This window comes from Orcinus orca, chromosome 2, assembly GCF_937001465.1.
Source record: "Orcinus orca chromosome 2, mOrcOrc1.1, whole genome shotgun sequence".
In the NCBI taxonomy this organism is placed as follows: Eukaryota; Metazoa; Chordata; class Mammalia; order Artiodactyla; family Delphinidae; genus Orcinus; species Orcinus orca.
The window spans coordinates 90332958-90348491 of record NC_064560.1 but is presented as its reverse complement, the minus strand read 5'-3'; the positions used below and the strand labels follow the sequence as shown (position 1 = coordinate 90348491).

At 45.2% G+C, this 15534-nt stretch overlaps 1 long non-coding RNA gene across 1 annotated transcript in view; it reads left to right on the top strand.

Annotated features, from left to right (window-relative positions):
* Positions 1 to 208: 208 nt before the first annotated feature.
* Positions 209 to 15534, top strand: part of LOC117203822 (uncharacterized) — a 65448-nt gene continuing 50122 nt past the window's right edge. The window contains exons 1-3 of the long non-coding RNA XR_004486729.2: positions 209 to 395; positions 926 to 1046; positions 6233 to 6348. This is a non-coding gene — a long non-coding RNA (uncharacterized LOC117203822). The remainder of the gene's footprint in view (positions 396 to 925; positions 1047 to 6232; positions 6349 to 15534) is intronic.

Genomic DNA, 15534 nt, shown 5'->3' with positions numbered 1-15534 from the left:
GGCCCGTGAGCCATGGCCGCTGAGCCTGCGCGTCCAGAGCCTGTGCTCCACAATGGGAGAGGCCACAACAGTGAGAGGCGCGCGTACGCAAAAAAGAAAAAAAAAAAAAAAAAAAAAAAAAGTGGGCGGTGGCCCAGTTCCTGGAAATCCCCACCCCTTCCTGAAATAACTGGAATACTCCTCCCACTCATTAGCCTATGAAATTACCCACGCCTATAAAAACTGACAACCCCATACCCTGGTGCCTTTCTCACCCTCTGAGATGGCCCACACTCTGTCTGTGGAGTGTGTTTCTCTCTAAATAAATCCACTTCTTACCTACCACTTTGTCTCTCACTGAATTCTTTCTGCGATGAGACGTCAAGAACCTGACCTTCATTAAGTCCTGAAACCAGGTATGTGATCTCAGTTGGAAGACTGTGGGTTTTGGCCGGTTTCAAGTCCCAGCTGCATGGGTTTGAGTCCCAATCAGGGTTTTGGCTGGGTTTGAGTCCCGGCCGTGTGGGTTCAAGTCCCAAACTGAGGTGCACGGTTTCAGCTGGTGACCACAAAGGGACAGTGGTAAGGTAAGAAAATGTTGAGAGTTAGGTCTTGGTCCTAAAGAGGCCAGTAGGATGCCACGAGCCAGGCATACGGGGGAAGATGTTCTGCCGACGTCTGCTCATTTTTGACCAGTGGGTCAACCCCGTATACTTATGCACATCCAACAGCAGGTCCAAGACAGAATTGTGCATCTCTATACTCTTCTCCTTGACTCTGAGGTTTTTCTTCTATATTCTTGTATTCTTGTTCATTCCTGCTCTATTTCTTTCTTTCTTCTGTTAAACCCAGAAGACCTGTGTGACCACCAAGGTGTACTTTTTATTGCTTTCACTCCCCTCCCTCTGACCCTTACAAGTGCTGACCCTTTATTCCCAACTTATAGGTAGAACAACTCCCACTCATCGTCAACACAATTGGGGACGTCTTCTGTGCCATTTCTTTGCGACTTTTTGGACACAACACCTGGTTGGGAGACTACCTTGGAAGGGATATCATCTAAAATTGTAAGTACAAATCTTGACTAAATTGCACGGTGGATTTTGACTTAAGAGTGGAGTTTTGGATAGCTCAGGAGTTAAAGACATCACCTCAGGCTTGTCTGAAATGGGTCAGGCTGCAACAATCCAAACCAACACCCCTCTGGGCCATATACTCCAGGATTAGGAAAGATACGGACAACAGGAATTTAAAGGAAAAAACTTAGTAGGTTCGGTAATCAGGTTTGGCCACAATATGAGTTAGGACATTTAAAATGGAGTGAAGTACCTTATGTTCAGATTTTCATGGCCTTGTATCTAGGCAATGAAACCCAAAAGGAATTTAAGGTGTATGTAGCTCGGGAGGGATAACGCTAGGAAGGACACAGAGGACATTTTAACTGACTCACCCTACAGGTCCATGGATCCCTACTCCCCCGAGGTACAGACCCTTTTGCCTATGCATTTCATAGCCTAGTCTGCCCCAGACATCAGGCACAAAATTCAGAAAGCAATTGCTGGTCCTCAGACTCCAATGAATGATTTGTTCCAATTGGCCTATTTGGTTTTCAGTAATAGAGATATGGCCCAAAAGGCTGAATGCACCCAAGAGAAATATGCAAAAGGCCCAAATGATTGCAGTGGCTTTGTCCACTCAGAGACCACTAAAGGGGAAGCTGGCTTTTCTGGGCCAATCTGGCCCTGGCAGACCACAAGGCCCACGGGTACCCATACAAGGCCAGTGTATGCCGTGTGGACAAAAGGGGCACTGGAGGGAAGATTATGATTGATGTGCCCTTTACAAACAGCCAGGGCATTGGAAGAGGGAATGCCCCAGATGCCAGAGAGCGACAGGGACCCCTCACCCCTTGATGGTTTTGAAATCAGAAAACTAAAGGAACCCAAGGCCGAAAGCGGCTCTGCCTAGAGATACATCTGCATAGCTAATTCTTGGGTGGTCATTGATGTCGCGGGCCATTTCATAGAATTTCTTACAGACACTGGTGCAACCTTCTCGGTCTTAACCCAAAGGACTGGAACCCTTAGCAGCCATAAGGAATACATAATGGGGTCGTCAGGGAAGAGACAGGGGCACACTTTCCTGGAACTCCTTTTGTGCAAGATCGACGGCCAGCTGTTTTTACATTCCTTCCTGTTTGTGCCTGACTGTCCCATCCCTTTAATGGGAAGAGATTTATTAACTGAAGTAGGGGTCACTCTGTTTCTCGAGGGGCAAGGGAACCACCCTCATCACCAAATGGTTCTAACAAAAAGCAAAACGGAACAGATAAAATCTGAAGCTAAAATAAAAGCCTTAGTAAACCCTGGAATATGGAATATCGAGGTTCCGGGCTTGGCCAAATATATCCAGCCAGTGATTATTAAGTAAAAAGCGTTATATAGTATCTAAATATGAGGTACAAATTTTTTAAACCTAGGGAAGAGCCTCAGAAATGTTTGTAAGTAGATTACCAAAACAGCAGGCCGCTGGTCTGCCTAAACTGACCATAGCTGATATTCAGAGCCCGATAGGAATTTTGGAAGAGGCCTTCTCCCCTAAGCTAAATGAGGAAAAGTAAAACTTTCCAACATAGGTGAATGGGTCTGTCAGTCCTTCAATATCATTGAGGTAACCACCCAATTCTTTGAAAAGAAAACAAAACTGTCTTTGTTTCACAAATGTTGTCTTTCGGGGATCAGAGGTGTGGCTCCAAAAATAATACAAAGCCCACCAATCCTTTTACCACTCCCAAAACCTTCCCTATTTATCCTAAGAGGCTAGTAAGGAAAACAAAGTCATCCTAGGAGGAACTTGCCTGTACCTTTGAGATACAAATGTCCTATCTGGTCTTCTCAGGAACCCTTATCTCTGCTATCTTTTTAAATAAACGAATGTTTAAAAAGTAATTTAGAGGGCTTCCCTGGTGGCGCAGTGGTTGGGAGTCCGCCTGCCGATGCAGGGGACACAGGTTCGTGCCCCGGTCCGGGAAGATCCCACATGCCGCGGAGCGGCTGGGCCCGTGAGCCATGGCCGCTGAGCCTGCGCGTCCGGAGCCTGTGCTCCGCAACGGGAGAGGCCACAACAGTGAGAGGCCCGCGTACCGCAAAGAAAAAAAGAAAAAGTAATTTAGAACTTTACTTGTCAAGGATAAATAGAAATCTTAAGTGTCTTTTCTGTAAACGCTAGTAAAAAGGGTTTAGCCATCTAGGTAGGTGACCTTGATTTGTTTCATCTGCTAGAAGCCCAATTTGAATCCAACCCCTTGTAACTGATGGCTTTTATATTGTACCTGACTCAGGGCTGAAATTTTGAAATGGGAACTGTGAGGCCTCTGTGTTTGTGTGTTCATATGTACCTATACGTGTGTTGTAGGTGTATGATATTGCCAAAAATGGATTCGTAAAAGAACTCTAATTAATAGTATAAAAAAAAATTAAGTGCTTATATAAATTAAGTGTTTATATAAATACTCAGAAATAGAAAATAAGTGCTTATATAAAAAAATTAATTAAAAAAATTAAGTGCTTATATAAAAAAAATTAAGTGCTTATATAAATTAAAAATTAAGTGCTTATATAAATACTCAGAAAAAAAATTAAGTGCTTATATAAAAAATTAAGTGCTTATATAAATACTCAGAAATAGAAAATAATCTGGCCAGAATGAATTTCAGGTTCATGTCATCTGGAAAATATTCAGTACTAAACTGCTGTCTGGTATTGAAGGTGACTTAAGCTTGTTGGTTTTATTAACATAGACATGTAAGAGTCATCGATGTTAAGCGTAATACTTCTAATAAATCTAAGTTTATTAGAGGTCAAATAAGACCTTATTCTATGTTACAAATTTGTCAACAAGAAAGGTAACTCAATGTGAAAAAAACTTTTAAAAATTTACTTATTTATTTTGGGGTGCATTTGGTCTTCGTTGCTGTGCACGGGCTTTCTCTAGTTGCGGTGAGCGGGGGCTACTCTTCATTGCGGTGCACGGGCTTCTCATTACGGTGGCTTCTCTTGTTGCCGAGCACGGGCCCTAGGTGTGTGGGCTTCAGTAGTTGTGGCGCACGGGCTCTAGTGCACAGGCTCAGTAGTTGTGGCGCACGGGCTTAGCTGCTCCGCGGCCTGTGGGAGCTGCTCCGCGGCTCGAACCCGTTTCCCCTGCGTTGGCAGGCGGATTCTCAAACACTGAGCCACCAGGGAAGCCCGAAAACAACTTCTAAGAAGAGTAAGATATGTATTTTTAGTAAAAGAAGGTGTGAAGAATGAAAACTACTGAAAAGAGTTATACATGATCAGGATTTTTTAAGATTGGATTAAATTTAGTTGGGTAAATGGATTTTGTTGGGAGTGGGCTGCGACAAGACTGGATTTGGTTTCTCCCTCCAAAGTTTTCTTGAAATGCTGCTTTTAATAACAGATAGTATGAGTTTTTTGCCTTTAAGTGATCTGTATTTGTTTTTGAGATCTTTTGTAACTTTAGTTAAGTATTGTCTCACAGTGACCTATGATCTTATTTGACCAAGTGTTTTAAAACTTTTTGACAAACTTCCCAAATGTCAAATTTTAATTAAGCTTGTTTTGATTTCCAGCTAACTTTGGGGTACTTTAGAGGACCCCTAGGTATCTTAGAAGAGAAATATTTAACTAGGGTTATTTGGTATGTTAAATGTAATCATTCTTATTTCTGCTTATTATAACCAAGTTTCTTTATCGATTACATTGTAATCAGATGTTTAACCATGGCTTTTAAGTCTTTTGTCATTTATAGATATTTTTGTACTCTGATGCTGTTACAAAAAGTGCTTCATCATCAGGGAGATTCATAGAAAGTCTATGGAAGCAGTTACAACAGTTCCACACCAAGATGATGGCTATGCAAGGATTCCAAGCCCATACTGACTTAAAACAAGGAACTGTCCTGCCCCAGGGGCCCCCTAGATCTGGCATCCAGAGATGTTTACTCCCTGACAGGCAGGGTCGATGCCCCTACTCAGCCTTGAAGTAGTTACACAAGACGGACCATCACCCTTCTGCTTCCCATAAGAATATGGGAGTAAAATCTCTGAGGGGGGAATGAAATAGGCGGCAAGAGGGCAGGGCACAACCTTTGAAAGAATGACATAGCCCAAGGACATGACATAAACTGATTAGAAACAAATGGGTCCAAGATGGCGGACAAGTCAACTTTTTCCACTAGACCTTGAGCCTCACTATATGCTCACATCAGCAAGCTAAATGACACACCCACAGGCGCCATGACAGTTCCAAGGCTGACCATAAGGATCAAAAAGTGGGCGGTGGCCCAATTCCTGGAAATCCCCGCCCCTTCCTAAAATAGCTGGAATACTCCTCCCACTCATTAGCCTATGAAATTACCCACCCCTATAAAAATGACAACCCCATACCCTGGTGCCTTTCTCACCCTCTGAGATGGCCCACACTCTGTCTGTGGAGTGTGTTTCTCTCTAAATAAATCCACTTCTTACCTACCACTTTGTCTCTCACTGAATTCTTTCTGTGATGAGACGTCAAGAACCTGACCTTCATTAAGTCCTGAAACCAGGTGTGTGATCTCAGTTGGAAGACTGTGGGTTTTGGCCGGTTTCAAGTCCCAGCTGCATGAATTCGAGTCCCAATCTGAGGTGCACAGTTTCCTAAGTAGTATGTAGGAGCAATCAAAACACCACTTCATGGTGATAGGTAGTCTGAGTTTTATTTTTTATTTATTGAGCTATAATTGACACATAAGATTGTGTGAGTTTAAGGTGCACAAGGAGTTGATTTGATACATTTGTGTATTGCAGTATGATTACCACCATAGTGTTAGCTAACACTTCTATTACTTCACATAATTACCATTTCTTTTTTGTGGTGAGAACATTTAAGATCTACTCTTTTAGCAGTTTTCAAGTATACGATACTATATTTTTGACTATAATTACTAGTATTTTTGACTATAATTACTAGGCAGTGCATTACCTTCCCATCTTCTAGTTACAAGTTTGTACCCTTTGACCAGCATCTCCCCAAACCCGTGGTCCCCCCCATTCTCTGGTAATCACCATTCTTCTCTCTGTTTCTGAGTTTGGCTTTTTTTGATTCCACGTACAAGTGATATACAATATTTGCCTTCGTCTGGCTTATCTCACCGAGCACAATGTGCTCAAGGTCCATCCACGTTGTCCCAAATGGCAGGATTTCCTTCTTTCTAGTAATCCGAGTTCTTAAAGTGAAAGTAGTTTTCCACCAGAGAAGAGAGAGAGGCCTTCCAGTCGGGGGACAGCGTGTGCGAATTCACAGAGGAAGGAAACAGCTGACTCTGACTCAGGTGAGTGACGGGGGTGGGGGGGGGCGGGCGGGGGGAGCCCAAAGGGCCTGGACTTGCTGAAGGAGAAAGCTAGTGAGCAGACAGTCTGCAAAGGGCCTTTTCCTCAGGCAATTTTCTGGAACACACTATGGAAAGCCCCAGGAGGTTTTTATACATCAGACTGATCAGATGAAATTTGCATTTGAGAGAAATCAATGGGGAGAATGCAAAAGAGAGACACTTAGGGCAAGAGGCTGGTGAGGATCTTCTGGGAGTACCCAGGTGAGATATGAAGGGAACTGACCTCGAAGCTCAGGAGCAGTGGGGGAGGGTGTGTGTGTGTGTGTGTGTGTGTGTGTGTGTGTGTGTGTGTGTGTGTGTGTGTGTGTGTGTGGAGGCTGCAGTGTATGATAAAGTATCACACTGCGTTGCAGAGAGATCAGAGGAATGATTATTCTTAGTGGGTCATGAAGTCAATTTAATGCGCTCCAACCAGCGTTTTTTGGTAGAATAGAAAAGATATATTAGCGTGTATCATATGAAATAAGAGTAACTGTGCGTGAAACTTTGTTCAACGCTATACATGCAGGTATTGCTCTGTGTGGGGGGGAGAGGGGGAGCTGTGTACAGAGATGCAAGGAAAAATTCGTGTTTTTCACTGTGGGTCGCAATCAAACAAGTTTGGAAGCCACTGATCGAGAACGCACTAATGGTGCAAAGCAGAGAGTAATTGCCAACGGGATTCCCAGAAGAGAAAGATTGAATGCACGTGTGGCTGTCAGGGATGGATTCCCAGAGAATTTTGGGAGTGGGAAGTGGGCCTTGAAGGAGGATAGTGTATGGATGGGAGAGAAGTGGGAAAAGCATCCACGCCAGGGAGAAGGGGCTAATCTGGCTGGATTCCTCCTCAGCCTCAGCCTTTCCTAACAGCCTCAAGATAGTTATCTTGAGGAGGCTAACATTTCAGTCTCAGCACAGAAAAGCATCTGCTGACAGAGTATCTTTTCCTCCAGCACTTATGTAAAACCCATCTGTCAAATAACCCATGTCTCTTTTGACCTTCTACACAGGGGCACTAAGTTCATTCTCAAAACAGCTTACTTGACTAACAAACAAGGGATGTTTTCAATTTTCATGAAAACTCTCAAGGGAAAGAGAATTGAATGAGCTGAGATCTGGGTTCAAGGTCTAGCCTAGAAGCTCATTCATCCAGTCACTTGTCATTTCTAAACCCTGTTTTTGCCCATCATAAAATGAGCTAATCAGAACGACCCAGCCTTTCTCCCAAACTTGTGAGCATCAAATCGGATGACATAAGGGGTGCAAACCTAAATTACCAGGGATGCAGACAGGTTACTTTTCCCATTTGCCAAAAGACCCAACTAATGTCAGATCCTCTGAAAAATAAACACAATCTGGCAACCTTGTCATTGTTGTAGCAGATACAAGACGCTATTGTTTTATCAGCTGGCACCAGAGTTCCTTTTTAGGGAAGGAAGTGTCTTTGTTTAGGAAAATACCTTGACAGGCCCCTTGGGGATAGAAGGTGAGGCCCTAAGGACATGGGTGGGGAGGAAACAACAAAGATAGCTAAATATTCAATAGCTCTGCCTAAGAATTGAACAAGAATTTGGTGGGAATTCCCAGGCGGACCAATGGTTAGGATTCCACGCTTCCACTGCAGGGGGCTGGGGTTCAATCCCTGGTCGGGGAACTAATATCCCACATGCCACACTGTGCGGCCAAAATAGAAAGAAGAATTTGGGGATGAGGAAGAACAAAGGAGAGATGAAAAAGGAAAACTAAGCAATCTGGTCAGATACCAATGCCGTATTCTGTGAAAAATTGGGGAAGATTTTTAAGAACAGAGAGATCTCTGGACTGCAATTCTGCAAACCAGTCCTCTCTCCAGTGTAACCTATTCTCCAAATCTCCAATAAATGTCTATTACAAAGCTGCCTTTGTGGGAGCAGGGCTAGTGGGCAGCAAAGAGTACGGGCTGTGTTCAACTTTGGGGGCAATTCTGGGATAGAGATAAAGACGTGTCCACAAGACAACAAAGAAAGAAGTTTAGAGTCAGGTGACACTGAAAAACATAGGTCCAGGGAATTCACAGAAATCTTGGAGAAGGCCTGGGTTTTCCCTACCTTGTGAGATGGGGTTCAAAGCAATCACATGTACAGTTGAGCTGTTAGGATTACCCCAGTAGGTATATGAAACCATTGACCATCCAACTCAATTATCACAATAAACATTTTTCCAGGCTTCTCTGGCTGAAGTCAGTATTATGTGGCCATTACTGATTGAACTTACGTCATAATTTAAGAATCAACCACACAAGAGAGACCACACCAGCTTTTTTCTTCTCTTTTTCTGACTGCATCCTGACCAATATACACTCCGGGCAGTACTAATCTAATGCAGATAGGTAATCCCTTTCTGAGCATCATCTGTTACAGCTGCATCCTATTTAAAGCATTTCATCATCATCTCATTGAATACCAGGTCTTCAAAATAACTTTATGGGGCAGGAAAAGCCTGGGTTATCAACTCCACGTTAACAATAAGGAAACTGAGGCCCAAAGAATCAAAAAAAAAGAAGAAAGAAAAAATTACATTTGTATTAGGTATGTGCGATAATCTCAGATTTTAAGGAATGTTGGAGTCATAGATACAAATGCATGAAAAGTCAAACAACAACATTAAAGAAGTACGAATAAATGTAAAAATAAATGTTGTAAGGGAGAGCACAATTAATTTCCGGAAGAATGATAGAGATCACAAGGCATCCAACATCAAAGTCAGGCCAGCTCAACCCTCTCGTGACCCCACCCCCTTCTTTCCATCTTGTTGGCCTCCCAAAGCCACTCATTGTCTCCACCAGGATTACCATAATATCTTCCTTACTAGTCTCTCTGACTCTAGGTTTGTCCCTATAATCAGTTCTCCAAAAGGCATCTTTATAACATGCAAATCTCACCCTATCACTCCCCTACTTAAACCCTTAGGGGCACCCCACTGCCCTAAATTAGAAATTGTTTAACCTCATCTATACACAAATCTTTCTTGATCTGGTCCTCTTATCTCTCAGGCCTCAGCTCTTGCCATTTGCTGCCTGAAACTCTGCTCCTTATAGACTGCTATATAATTAAATAAATATTTGGTCTCTGTGCTTTTCCCTGGCACAGAGCTCCTGAAATCCTTGGGGTTTCCTGAGTGATAGGAGTGTCTTTTGTTATTCATAAGGAATCCCTTTCTATCCTAAGTTTATGCTAAAGAAGTGATTTAGGGCAGGGCCCCTAGATAGCCTCCAGATGGGGCTGGTTACCAGAAGGACCAGGTGATTAAAGCGTGAGTATTTCCCGCTGGGAGTTGGTAAGGAAACGCTGGAGGTTGAGATCTATAAAAACCCTTGAACAGCAAGCGAGAGAGAGCAGTTTGGAGTTGGTGAGCACGTCCACATGCTGGGAGGATGGTGCACCCCGATTTCACAGAGAGAAGTTCTTCTGCTCCGGACCCTTCCTGATCTCTCCCTGTGTACTTCTTTATTATCAGCTGGTAAGTGTAAGTAAAGTGACTTCCTGAGTTTGGTGAGCTGATCTAGCAAATTATCAACCCCAAGGAGGGGGTCCAGGGAGCCCCTTATTTATAGCCAGTAGGTCAGAGGTTTGGGTGGCCTGAGACTTAAAACTGGTATCTGAAGTGCAGGTCGTGTTGTGGGACTGAGCTGTAGGGTCTGCGCTAACTCTGGGTAGTTAGTTTCAGAATGAATTGAATTGTTGAACACCCAACTGGTGTTGGAGAATAGTTTGTTGTCCAAAAATGTGTCAGGTGGATACTTTTTGTTTTGCTTTTGTTACTGAAGTTCATGTGCCCAACACACAGTGAGGCCAAACAAACTGAAACGTCAGAGTTTGGAGCAGAGAACGATTTATTGTAGGGCCAAGCAAAGAGACCAGGAGATTTCTACTCAAAAAGCCCAAACTGGGGCTTGCCTGGTGGCGCAGTGGTTGAGAGTCCGCCTGCCAATGCAGGGGACACGGGTTCGTGCTCCGGTCCGGGAAAATCCCACATGCCGCGGAGCGGCTGGGCCCGTGAGCCATGGCCGCTGAGCCTGCGCGTCCGGAGCCTGTGCTCCACAACGGGAGAGGCCGCAACAATGAGAGGCCCGCGTACCGTAAAAAAAAAAAAAAAAAATCATGTCAAAATTAAATTATCGGGGCTTCCCTTGTGGCGCAGTGGTTGGGAGTCCGCCTGCCGATGCAGGGGACACAGGTTCGTGCCCCGGTCCGGGAGGATCCCACATGCCGCAGAGCGGCTGGGCCCGTAAGCCATGGCCGCTGAGTGTGCGCGTCCGGAGCCTGTGCTCTGCAACGGGAGAGGCCACAACAGCGAGAGGCCCGTGTACCGCAAAAAAAAAAAAAAAAAAAAAAAAAAGCCCAAACTCCCTGATGGTTTTTAGGGAGAAGTTTTTATAGGCAAAATTTGAGGTGAGGGCTGCAGGATGTGTGACTTGCTTCTGATTGGTTGGTGGTGAGGTAACAGGGTGGTGTTCCAGGAATCTTGTGCCCAGCCTGAAGTTACTACCCTCCACCTGGTGGGGGGCCTGCAAAATAACTCAAAGATATTGTTATGTATATTCCTTTTGGAGAAACCGGGACCCTGCCCCATTGCTACACTATTGTTTCTTGGCTGACCCTCCCTTGTTTCTACATTCTCTTACTTCCCTGATTAGTAATTGTTTGAATCTGCTCTTTGGAATGTAGGGAAGGTCCAGGAGGCTGAATGAAACCTATTTCCTACAAACCAGAAACAGGGAGCACAGAAAGGATTTGTACCCAGGAGGGGCCCCACAGGGTGCTGCTTGGTTTCACTTTGTTCTCCTGATTTCATGAACTATTTTTCCAGGCACTCTTGCCTCCTGGCCTTTGTATGCCATGTCCCTTCTGCTTGCATCACTTTTTTTTTTAATATTGATTTACTTATTTATTTACTTAGGCTGCGCGGCATCTTTAGTCACGGCACGTGGACTTCTTAGTCGCAGCATGAATGAGGGATCTAGTTCCCTGACCAGGGATCAAACCCAGGCCCCCTGCTTTGGGACAGTGGAGCCTTACCCACTGGACCACCAGGGAAGTCTCTGCTTGCATCCCTCTTGCCCACTCTCCTGGTCTAGCTCATTTCACCTTATCCTTCAGGACTTGACTTTGATATCCCCTCCAAGAGGTTCTTCTTATCACTAGAATAGGTTAGAACCTACACCCAGCTATTTCATAGCATCCTCGATATCCCCATCCTAATGCTTATCACACTTCACCGTTGTTACTTGTATAATTGTCTTCTCCAAGAGTGAAGGCAGCTGTCAGCTCATTGATGGGTGGACCGGATGGTCTGTCTTGCTTGCCTTCATTTCCAGCACCCAGCATAGCGCCTAGTGTGTTATAAATACTTAAGTGTATTGAGTTCAGAATGAATGAATGCATGTTGTAGGTACTTGGAGGGGAAAAAAATTTGAGGTGGTCAGGAAAGAGGTAGACTAGGACTTGAATGACAAGTGGAGAAGCTTCCATAGTCACCCAGTACATCAGTGACAAACCATGGCTCCTTGCCTCCCCATGGAGTGCCTGCAGAAGGGAGGAAAGAGGATGAACTATGAGAGAAGAGCAGGCTCTAGTGCTGCCTCTGTGCCTCACCGAGTGACTTTGAGGGTGTCATTTACCCTCTCAGAGCCTGAGTTTCCTTATCTGTAAAATGGGGCCCCTACAGCCTACTGGTGGGTTTCTGTGAGGTTCGAGGAGGTCCAGAATGTGTAAGTCCCCAGCACAAAATGTACCTGACCGAACGCATGTGAATTTGTTTTCACACAGCCTCCCCAACCAAGATTTCCCAAGCCACTGGCTAAAAGCCAGCCTTGGAAAAGCCAGCATCTTTAACCCCAGCTCCCTGGCCCTAAGCAAACCCACTCTGCCCAGTCTGATCAACAACAGGAGATGGGCCATCTGCTCTGTCCACCCCAGAAACAGCACACAGTACCCAGAGGCTTCCTCACACCAAGCTTTAGGAGTACCACCAAGCCAGAGCCACTGACTTTAAGGGATTTACCTCCCACAAGGCGGCAGTATCTTTTCCCCTATTAATTTGAGTAAAGAACTTTTTTTAAACTAAATTCTCAGGAATTTTAACCCTCTCTTTAATCTTCTTTGTTAGACAAAAGGGCCCCCCACCCCAAATCCTCGGAGAAACAGAATTTATTAGGTGCTTGCAATGTCAGGGTTGTGCAGTATACCCACTCTGCAAGATTCCAAACTAATTAGGGGTGTAGTAGACCAAGCCATGCTCCCCCAAAGATAACCATGCCATTATCCCTGAAACCTATGAATATGTTTTGTTACATGGTAAGCAACTTTTCAGATATAATCAAAGTTTTGGATCTTATGGTGATTATAGGGAGATATCCTGTATTACCTGGGTGGGGCCGATCCAGTCATGTGAGCCCTTAAAGGTAGAGCACTTTATCTTGCTGGAATCAGAGATGAGGAAGAAGAGGAAGCTGGAGAGTCAAAGCATGAGAGGGCAACCGATTATTGCTGGAGGGGTGGAGGCAGCACATGGAAAGCATGAGAAGAAATAAGGCAGCATGTAGAAGCAAAGACCAGCCCCCGGCTGACAGCAAGGAAACAGGGACCTCAGTCCTACAACCACAACAAAAACAGAATTCTATCAGCAACCTGAAGGAGTGTGGAAGTGGATTCTCCCCCAGAGCCTTCAGACAAGAGCCCAGTCCTGACACTTTAATTTCAGCCTTATGAAAACCATAAGCAGAGAACTCAACCAAGCCTGCCTGGACTTCTGACCTACAGAAATGTGAGATAATAAGTGTGCTGTTTTAAGCCACTACATTTGTGGTGATTTGTTACCATAGCAACAGAAAACTAATACAGGGAGACAGGGCTTATGTCTTCGGGTCCTTCAACCTAGAGCTTAGCCTTAAGCTGCCACAGCTGTGAATTCCTGTGCATCTGAGCATGTCTGGAAAGTTGGAGGTTGTGGGTAGGCCATAGACAGGAAGATTGAAGCGGGGAGAATCATTTTCCATAAAGGTCAGGTCAGAGAGCCTCTCTCAGGAGAGATACCCAACCCACAGACTTGGTACAGGGACCCAGTTCTGAGAGCAGGGAACAAAAAAAGAGCCCCACCACACATGGAGGGTATTTAGAGCAGATGGGAGGAGGATGAGAGATCCTCCCTGTGGAAATTCTGGTCAGTGACCTTTGGCCTGCAGAAGGACAAATGGGAGAAAGGCAACCTACTGAGTTAAGGGCCTGGTGGACTAATTGGGAAGTACATGTGAGACCCACCTGGATATTCCCTAAGCTGGTTGAGAGAGATTCGAGAGCCTCTGGGATTCCTGCAATTCTGTGGGTAGAGATTGGGTCATAGAAACATTGTTTTATTCATGTTATTTATGATGCAGTTATACTTGCTGCCCTCCAAGCTGGTGTGGCCTAGAGAAACAGAGTGCCCCAAGATCTATTAACCTCCAAGGGCAAAATAAGAGGCTTTACAGTGTCAAAGATGGAGCAGGGTGGAATGGGCAGGGGCATGGAGAGGGGATGGCTTGGTTGGACACAGCTGGGTGCAAACTCTTCCTCCAATTACTTGTGTAGCTTACTTTACCTTTCTGAGGTTGAGTTTCCAAACCTAAAAAATAGAATGATAAGGTGACCTTCATCACAAAGGATTATGAAGAAACAATAGGTTACTGATTACTACAACACATGATGAAAAATACATTCCATGCTATACTTCAATTCAAAGACCCTCATTTATCTCATCTTAATTCTCCAATATTGGGGTGTGATTCATAATCATATTGGCCAGGCAGCAGTCCTGAGGTAGTTTTATTGCCTGTACTTGCAAAATTAGTGTCAGTGGTTAGAAAGAAAATTCCAAAGACTACTGACTAGTGAAGTGTCCTTTTAAGAAGGGCTACCTCTTCAACCCACAGAGCACAGAGGATAACCTCATACAGAAAAACACAGACAGTGATATTGCTGAACCATGGTGATTCACAAGGGCTAGACTCTAAATGTGGACAAGTTTTAGGGATGCCAAAACCAATTTATTTTTCTTTTTTTTGATGTGTAAAAGAGAGATGAATGATAAAAACATAACTCTAAAAGAGTACTTTCAATAACTACAAAATTGAAAAAAATTCTAAGTGATAAAAAAACACTGATAAAATACGGGATTATTTATTATGCCTAACTAACTTACACAGAAATCAAGGCTGAGAGAACACTTGCAGCAAATAGCAAGACTAAGAAGTGAAGGAAATACTCTCAGGCCTATGGCAGATGCCTGTTTGGTATGACAGGCATCTATTAACTATCCCCCAAATCCTTCACAGGAGTCCAAGAGGTGCAGCCTTTGGCCCACCAAAAATATTACGCTTGTTTTGCCCACTGAGCACATGTGTGCACACAAAATTCAAAAAATAGGAGTTGGAATGGGCAGAGTCAAGATGGCGGACTAGGAGGACACAGAATTCCCATCTCCTCACAACTAGGGCACCTACCAGGCACCGGTGGGGGACCACAGACACCTAAGGGGACAGGAGGAACACCGAGCGACTGGGTAGGACATGGGGCATGGGGGGAGTGAAGAGGGAAGAGACGTGGAGGTGAGACAGGACTGGCGCCCCTGAGGGGCGGCTGGGGGAAGGGAAGGGATCCCACGCCTGAAGGGGGAAATTGGGGAACCACATGGAGGGCAGAGGCTCAAAAGGGAGTGTGGCCATGTTTCCCCTGCCCACTTGGGCCCTCGAAGCCTGCTGAGATCCAGGGCCTGATCCTCTGCCCACCAAGGCCCCCTCCAGCCGCGTGGGTCCTGAGGGAGTGAGAAGGAAGGAAGGGGGAACAAAAGTAAAGGCCGGACCTCTGGGACCGGAACCCCTGAGGGGCAGCTGGGAGAGGGAAGGAATTCCTACACCCAGTGGGACCCACCCCTGCTAGGGGTCCAGCAGAGAAGGTGGAGACCCTGGGGGAGATGATGGGGGAGGGGTGCAAAGGACTGGAAGGCAATGCGGCCAGTGCTTTCCCTGTCCACTTAGGCACCATGCGCTCCCGGGCCTAATCCTTTGCCCTAGGAGCCTCCCTCCTCCTGCACAGAGCCCAAGCCCCGCCCCTACACCCCCTCCCAGGGCCC